General features: G+C 42.4%; 1 protein-coding gene and 1 long non-coding RNA gene across 2 annotated transcripts in view; one reads left to right on the forward strand and one right to left on the reverse strand.

The window, feature by feature from the left end:
* Window positions 1-842, forward strand: part of LOC134142467 (uncharacterized) — a 13,064-nt gene extending 12,222 nt beyond the window's left edge. The window contains exon 4 of the long non-coding RNA XR_009958883.1: window positions 633-842. This is a non-coding gene — a long non-coding RNA (uncharacterized LOC134142467). The remainder of the gene's footprint in view (window positions 1-632) is intronic.
* Window positions 1-7,500, reverse strand: part of MGMT (O-6-methylguanine-DNA methyltransferase) — a 163,019-nt gene that overhangs the window by 46,832 nt on the left and 108,687 nt on the right. The gene's annotated exons all lie outside the window — the stretch shown is intronic.

Here is a 7,500-nt window from a genome sequence, read left to right on the forward strand (position 1 = left end):
AAAAAGTTGATTCCCCATGAAGAAGACAGGGAAAAAAAATGGTTTACGCTGCAGCATAAATCAAAGTAGTTTTAGGGCCTAGTAGATGGGTCAAGATAGGGAGGAAAACAAAATACCCTTCGCTGTCCATTCATAACAAACAGACGCAACACACAGTATTTCAGAAACTTCAGAACCTTCTTAAAAGCAAAAATGAATCTCTCTCCCTGTAATACACATAACCCTACGAAGCCTTAGCTCACTAGAAGATTCTTCTGCTTTAAGAAGATATTTTTTGGGTCAATGTTACCCTTAGCGAGAAATTTATTATACTAGTTACGCTCCATACTTGGGCAGTTTATTTTATAGGATTCGTTAGAGTAGTAACACACAATTAAATGTATTTTCATTTGGGAAGAAAAGAATTGTACGTTGCTAAACATACATTATTAAGCTTTAGGAATTTTTTTCCATCACTGTCTTGCATACAAGAAAATTTCCTTTTAGTCGGCATATTGATGAGGATGCAAATGAACGATGTCGGACTTTCCCGAAAGTCTGAGTAAGAACTGCGCTCTGGGTAAGATACTCTTTAAAATGAAGCTCTCCTTGACCAGAAGGTCCAATTTGTGTTTGTTATTCTCTATCACTAGATATTCTCAGGAGACGACCAGGCTTCTCCTCTAATTATCCCCATGGTTCCTGCAATCCTCCACCACAACAGCCGCCCGCGTTTTCTTCTGAAGGTGAGAGCCGGTCGCACGCTGCGGCTGCGGAGCCTGGCCAAGCAGCTGTTCCTGCGCTCCGCATATGCTTCTGACGCTGGATTTTCCAAATATTGGGACATATGGCCGGGGGGACACGCCAAGATCTTCTTCCTGGCTAGAAGCAGGTTCTGCACATCATCTGCCACCGAAATAAGTGCGCTGGTAGAGCCCAGCCGCTGGCCCGGAGCATAACGGCTTCAGCAACTCGAGATTCCTGATTTTTGTCCATAAAACAGAAATAGTTCACAATCATCCTGAGAAGATACCATGAAAGGGAGCTGATTTTGCAGAACAGAGACCGTTAAACAAATACAGAAAGCAGACCAACTACGAAAGGCAGAGCAGCGAACATCCTGCGGCAAAACTGCATTCAATCTGGCCATAAAAGCTGGGGACTAGAGCTCGCAGGGTGAAAAGAAAGAAAGTATAGCCAATGCTTGTGTGTACAAACTGAAGAGCACCATTTGCTCCAAAATACCAAGAATGACTAAGTCCCAAAGAAGTCTTCATTAACATAAAATGATGATGATATATAAAGAAACTGTCCTTGAAAACTACCATCATTTGGAGAATATATTAAGGTGATGGCCATGAACTTCCAAAAGACTCCAGAAGTTACAAGTCTATTTATGATTGTGAAAAGGTTACTGTGTGCATATTTCTTAGATATTTCACGTTCATGCGGTCTTTTGAATGGGAAGTTTAAAAATCTGCATAACCTTTTATACAAGCGCTATTACTCCATTACGAATGCACGGGAAACATTTGCAAAGCTAAGGTTTAGAGGGCACACACAACTAACGACAACCCCAAGAGATTTTTCGTATTTCTGCAGAAGCCAAACAAATCACCGTCCCCTCACAGTTTGGCCCGTGATAAGCTGGGTTTTCACGGCAAATCGCTCCGAACGCAGAAGCCGCTGGGGATGGCAGCTGCCAGACACGGCGATGACCGCGGATGGTGCCGCGTGGGCCGTCCCGGCACCGCGTGGGGCAGGAGCTCGTGGCCACGATTAGTGCTGGGGGAAGACGGCATCGCTTGGCTAACGTGACCTTTCCACGGCTCTGCTTTATGTGACTTCAGGGCTCCCTGGCAGTGCATTTCTCCGGAAAGATGCTGTTCTTTTGAAATTCCGGTCTCCAGTAGCATAAATAACAATAATTTACAGGCAGAGAATAATAAACTCCGGAGGATTTTCCATGCTTTACTCTGCGTGCTACGCGGCACCAAGTAGGTGCTTTTAAATAATTTTACCAGAAGGCGCTTCAAAATATTTCTAACTAATTAAATAAACGATACTGTAAAAATGCCTGGCACAAAATGAAAACAAAGCCTAAAATTGAAATCCTCTCCTAAATAATTCTTAGCCCTAAAAACCCTGGGTGTTCTCGCTGGCCATATGTGTTCCCAGCTCTTTTCAAAGTGGCAGATTTAACATAAAATTTTAGAACCAACTTGAAATTTTCCTGCTTCCCTTTATGTTAGTCAGACCATTAACATTATTGAATGTAACTTTTTAGGTTTAATAGTCTACCAAATCATGGAGGATGGCAGCTCTTTGCTATACATACAGAGCCCATCTTTAAAGAGTTGTTATATACTCATTCGTTGCTAAATAACTAATGTCAGCGGTGTGGGAACTGATCTGTTGTACGTGTTATTTCAGCTCTTCCACCACGAGCGAGCGTGATGGCTTGTGCTCCGCGGAGAGCTGAGGCAGGGCTTTTGCTGCCCAAATCCAGCAGCACCCATATCCAAGATCTGACTCCACGTGACCGCAAGATCCCAAACGTGTTACAACAGAGAATACTATCTACACAACGAATGCCGCAGGAAATTCGTAAAAATCAACACTTATCCCCAGCAAGGAGGTTCACCCTTCAAGACGAGGCCAGATAAAAAATTTAAAAGACTTTGGAAATTTGATTAAATGTAGGCTTTATAACATCTGCAAAACATTATGACCATAACTCAACTCAGGATGTATCATGTGGAAAGAAGAAATTAATCAAATCTGAAATTCTGGTTCTCAGAAACTTTTTGTTCCAGAACACAAACCAGAAAAATCAAAATATAAAACTACATGCTTTTCGCAAGGACTTCCATCTCTTTTCCTGGAGAAAGGAACGTCTCAGATCTCCGCAGAAAATTATACTCAGCAAGCTTCCCCCCACAAACCTGTCGCTGCCAGGACACAAATGGTTTTGCGTGCACCGACTGAGGAGGGGGCGAGGGCTGCAGGACGGCATGGAGCTGCGCCCTGGGCTGCGTGGCAGTCCGATTCAGGGGAGCCCAAAACCAGATGTAACTGCCAACAAAGTCCTTAATGAAGTGTACGTATGTATGCATGGATTTAACCTGAAAATCAGATGCTCTACAGCTATACACACAGAACCACTACAAGCATTATATAGCAAAAAAAGACGAAACTACTTAGTATTTCTTTTCTATTGATGATTAACTGTAATCTCAAGTCATTTAGGAACATATTGAACAAGCGTGTTGAGTACATGCCTAGTTGCAGTATTTGCAGCGGACAAGTAAAAGGTTAACGCTTTCAGTTTTATTCCGCAGCAAATAAGCATCGTAAGTTCTGCAGCCGTTGTAAACTTAGCCTCTGGGCTATTTAAGACAGCCATTCTAGGTATAAGTTTATCTTTTGTATTCATTGTAATACTCTGAATACACTGTATTAGTCATATGTTAGCCCCTTCTCATACTTGCGTGACGAATAAAATTTTCTGTTTAAAGTCAAGAATTTTCCATTTCAAGGAAAAGTAAATTCCTAAAAATTGTTTCAGTTTAAAAATAAACAATTAATTTCATAGGTTTATAATTAGTTTTATAATTCAAAGCATGCAAATTGAATATCTTTTTCAGCCGTGAAAAAATGAAACTTGTACTCTGACTGACTAGATTTAAAGTAGTTACTATATCTCGCTGGAACAAAATCATGTAAACTTTGGGTGTTTATACTTAACTTGAAAACGTTTCATCTTGCACATGAATTTGCAAATTAAAACACTCAGTTAAAATTGTTTTCAGCCCTCACCCAGGAATGGAGACCTTGGTTAAGCCCCTTCCTCTCCCAGTGCATCTCCTAACAACGGCTGCTTTTCAGCTACCAGGAGGTAGGTCTACGTGACGTTGTCCTCACGACATTCTGCTCTCCAGACTACAGAATATTTAAGGAGCTGTAGAGAAAGACAAGAGCGTGATTAAGGCACTCACCCAAGGAACTAGAGACCTGCTCTCTACTCCCTGCACAAATGCACATTTTATCATTTATGCGGAAGAGACTAGGCAAGACCAAGACCTCTTTCCCCGCTGCCCTCCAAAGAACATATCCTCTTGGTTAGGATGGCCTCCGGCAGGGTAGCCACCAAAGTTCCCTCGGGCTAAAGCCACACAAGCTCTGGTGTCCAGCTGCTTAATCATCTGTGCCTTCTCCACCCCTTCGAGTTACACCGGGGAAAATGCAACTCCAACAACTCCAAGAAGCTCCATACCAACACCTACATAAACCTTTCTTGCAATGAACTCAAACCATTGCAAATACCCCCCAGATTATCTCTTCGAGTCCTCTTGGAGTGACACAGTATCTCAGATACAACCTGTGACTCAATATGGGAGAGGGAAGCAGGGGGAGCTGGCAGGGACCAGTTCATGTACTAACCGGCTATCATCTCCTCCGCTGAAAAGCACAGAGCTGATTGTGCCCACTAGCAAATCCTAAAGATTTTATCAATAGCTCTGGAACAGCTTTCCCAGAAGACAGGACTAGAACTCTCCAGTTGTTATAACCTCTAATCAGGTGCTCCTATGGAAGGTTATTTAACTTGGGTATTTTACTAAGGAGAAAGGATTTGGCGTCAGTAAATTAAACCCATGAAGACAAACAAAACTGGGAAAGGTCTAAAAACACTGCATCTGTCTCCCAATCAGAAGCTTCCAGGATTGCATAGATGTTTTGGTTACCAGCATCTCAACGAGGTCTCAAATCTGGAAAAAAATAAATAGCTCGGCTCCACACCCAGTCTCTCTGTATAAAATAATAATGTAGCAGAATTTTTCTACGCTTTCTCTGAAGCAAAAATGTGTATTTACCAGCCACAGCCCTTCACTAATCCTAAAGGTGCCATCTTTTTGCCAGGTGTCTGCCAGTATAAGTATTTCTATTTTACGGCATTTAAAAACAGAAATACCAAGACCTGTTTAATTAGAGAAAGCAAAAAGAGATGTAAAAATTGTACAATCTGTATACTGTACATACATTCAAAACTGTAAATAAACTCAACACCATTTGCTCTGAAAAGATCTTTTTCTTCACTCTGAGCATGCACTACCTTCTGTCACTTGTGCAATTGGATATTTGTACTGTTCTTGATTGAGCATAAGCCCATATTTGGTAATTGCTACTTTGAACATGCTAATACTGAAACCTAATTCTTCTTTATGTTCTAACATTTTTCTATATTAAGTGTGAATTTTTATAGCATTTTCCCCAACAAGACATCTTGCTTGTAAATAACACAACATTAAGTGTCATGATATAATTGATTTTCTAATGAGGTTTTCAAAAAGGATTATATTTTTGCTTGTCAGAAAATCTTTACAACAGAAATGAGCCCTTCCATATTTATTCCTTATAAACTGAACTTTTTATTCCTACAGTGAAGTTGAGATGGACTAAATCATGCGGATTGCCATAAAACGAAGTATTGTATCAGATATTTTTATGGTTCTCCACATTCGTGTGTTGTGCTGGGGAACAGGATGCAAAGCAACCCTCAGCTATGCGTGTGCCGAGCACTAAACCAGCCTGTCCTGAGAAAGCGTAACAGCACAAGGCTTGCCCAGGTAGGTAGGCTTGATGTGGAGGGTGTAAGAGGTAGATATCAACCCCAAAAGGTTGCAGTCCATTCCTCTTCAAAACAAATTTATGATCCGCTTTTTCATTTTTTTGCTTTTTTGCTTTGCTTTTTTAATTTTAATTTCTGAAGTCAAATAGTATATAAAGTAATAGTTCAAGAAGTGTTTAATGGCAAATTTTCTTTGGGAAAAGAAACTCAACTTTAAGAGAAACCCAACTCTACGCAGTCAAACGCTCTCTCTGCACCCATTAAAATACTGTGTTTCTCACTCTAGCATGTACACTGTAAGAAACAGTATTTAAATGATTACAGAAAATTTCCTTTGAATCCGTAAGAACTGCTGCATGTTCAGCAAAGCTGACCCTGCTTCGAGCAGGAGGTTGCACTCGAGTCTTCCTAGGTCTGTTCCTACCAGAATTATCCGATGATCCTGTAACAGTTTTAGATATTGGAAGGATAATTTCTGTGCTATCCAAACCCCCAAATTACATAACCTTCTCTAAGGATTTTTACATACACCAGCCGCTACTTGAAATGATCTGTTTGCCTTACGAAAAGAAAGCTCATGCTCTCTGCAGTCCCAGGATGAACCCTCTTTCGGAGAGCTGAAAAGGATGCAGGCTGACATATATACAGGAAGGTGAGTAAAATTTTAAAAAATTGCTTCTAAAATACGATAATGAAGTGGCACACTTCATAATATCTTGCTTCTGAATCCTTAAGACAGTCTTAGCATACATAGCAAACTGAAAATACGATTTATAGCTCTGAATTACTGTAGGGCAGCTTCCCTTGTAGCTTCCCCTTTAACATTTCTTAGCCATGCATTATTTATGAAGACAGACATAGGCACACTTAAGCTTGTATTTGCAATTTAGCATGGGATTTATAAAAGGACCAGAGAGGACAAAGGCGGGCTGGATGAACTGAAGAGCACGGTAAGATCTGGTTAGGTGACTAACCTGTCACAAGCAGTTTTCAGCAGAGAGAAGCCAGATGAGCTAGAAAATATGGAAGAGGCAGCAGTTCTGGAGAAAGGAGAGTACAATTCCTTCACTACTACGGGAAAGTAGTTCCACAAATATCACACCTCATTTCTTACAGACAGGCGTCCACCACTTATTAACTCTGCTGTCGAAGAACCTGCAGCTCCCCCCAGACGGAGCATTTGTGAAGGCTCTTGCTCCGTCACGGAGGTCCTCTGAAGACCGCACCAGGCTGCAGGCTCTGCCGCAGGCAGGGCAGGGGCAGCCTCTCCGCTCACGCTCACCCGCTTTCCGGGAATCTGGAGGAATGTAATCATGTTCCTAGCCCTTGGTCAAACTTGGTTAAGACCATCCATCAAACTCCAAAGTTACTCAAGGACAGAAACAAGGAAAGACTCACGAGCATGACCTGATCAGCCTTATCCCTATAGGAACCAAGGTAAAAAGAAGAAGAAAAAAACGCCCCGGTGCACTCGGAAGCCTTGCGTCTACTGAAAGATGTTTCTTCGATCTTTCCACCCTGCACGTCCCGGCCTTTCTGCGCTGCTCGTGCACTTGCTGCTGGACACCGACTGCCCCACTTCTCCTCTTCCAAGTCTCTCTCCCTTTTACCTGAATTTCCACTTCCGAACTCTGGCTCCACGCTACGGGCGCCCCCGCGGACGGCTCCCCTGCGACGGTGGATCACCAGAACAGGCACCTGCCAATAACATACTGCTTTCGCCTTGAGACGCAGGGAGCCCCCAGATGACACGGTCTCCCACCAGCTGATGCTAAAGGCTGCCTGCGTCCCCCACTTTTTGGTGTATATATACCCCATTCTGACCCTTCTTCCTGTCCTAGACTAATGACCATGTCCACCGGTTAAAATAGTCTCACCTGGCCGCTCTTCAG

The sequence above is a fragment of the Rhea pennata genome, chromosome 7 (assembly GCF_028389875.1).
Source record: "Rhea pennata isolate bPtePen1 chromosome 7, bPtePen1.pri, whole genome shotgun sequence".
Lineage (NCBI taxonomy): Eukaryota > Metazoa > Chordata > Aves > Rheiformes > Rheidae > Rhea > Rhea pennata.